This window comes from Lineus longissimus, chromosome 16 (genome assembly GCF_910592395.1).
Source record: "Lineus longissimus chromosome 16, tnLinLong1.2, whole genome shotgun sequence".
Taxonomy (NCBI): domain Eukaryota; kingdom Metazoa; phylum Nemertea; class Pilidiophora; order Heteronemertea; family Lineidae; genus Lineus; species Lineus longissimus.
The window spans coordinates 8,936,221-8,937,815 of record NC_088323.1 but is presented as its reverse complement, the minus strand read 5'-3'; positions in this window follow the sequence as shown (position 1 = coordinate 8,937,815).

The window sequence follows — 1,595 nt, the reverse complement described above, 5'->3', positions numbered from 1 at the left end:
CACCGATAAAACTTTCTGTCTAGAATCTCTATAGATTTTGTATAGGACAACCTTACTATATTCTTTATTTTTTAGACATACGTGTATGTTACCCCTAGCAGGCGACAACTCCGAGTTCCTCGTGAGTATCATATAAATATAGGCAATCGGAGACCTACAATTATGGACAAACGTTTATTCTTCGAGTCAGCTATTACCATTTACACATATGGGAACACGTCTTTCCTATTTGACCGGTCAGAATGGCACTCTTGACAATTGGCTGGGCACCCGCCTTAACATATACAACCAAGTTCTATAATATCATATGAAGAACGAATACTGGGCGAACCCCTTAGTATTTATGTAGTAATTCGAGGCTAAATATATTACATGTATATTACTAACGGCTTACATATTCCCCCGTCAAGAGAAAATGGCCCCTGACATTGACCCCGTAGACCGACCAAAGATTTGTAAAGTAAAATTAAAGCATTCACACACAGCAAACTCTCAATCACGCACACAACGAAAAGCCGTACGAAAAACAAGATCCAATCGCTGACTCAAGACCCAAGGGGAGAGGATCTACAGAAGATACCAGGCTGCTGATTGGATCCCAACAACTCGAATCTATAAACAATTAACGATGGATACCTATATATATGTATATATATACAGAGCATGCTGAGGGAACGAATATATAGAGTTACAGAATTCAGCATTCTGCGGAGATTGTCAATCCCTTACGGGATAAACAACAATACGGGTTTCGGCACCAGTGTTGAACAATCTAATTACATTATATCTTGGTACATTGGGCACTAACCAATTGGTACTCCAATTAATTTAGAATATAATAGAAGACCAGAAACTTTAGTATCTTTGCATAATCATGTCATGTAAATAATCTAAATAAACTAACATTATTTAGAGTATAGGCGAATCATCCCTCAGTCCCACAGCTGGGCTTTTCTTCCATCCCCCCCCCCCCCCCCCCAACAGCTGTAACAAGAAAACTTATCCTGAAAAGAACATACATTATCAATAAACACTTTCAGCTTTCCAGGCCACTCCCTAAACAACTACAATCATGAAAATAGATCTACCCGCTTTAGCAAGCTACTCCGAAACATACAGGTAGACAAGGCTATAGAACGGAATAAAATAAGGACAGGTTGACCCGCACGCTGACTGTAATAACTCTTTCATAGAACTTGCCGACACCATCACGATGCCACCATCATTACACGACTGCTGAAACAAATAATGAAATACACGGAGTGTTTTGACAATTAGAAATATATATCCATCGGTTTATCTTTCGACCAAGAACGCAAAAACCAAGATTTTATCTAGTATCCAGTTAATATAAAACGAGTATACGAGATACAAAACGAAATGACACATTATGCCGAGCAATATGACCGTTTATTCCTTCATTAATGACAGTAACTTGTCCAATACAATGGGATTGCTAGCAACTTGAGGTTTATCTACCAAAGTTATAAAATAGTCAACATTCGATCGCCACGGTTCTATTGGTGTCGGAGGTACTTCTACAGGTTGCTGGGAGTATAACACATAGGCTGGTTGCCGCCTCTCTCTCTCTCTCT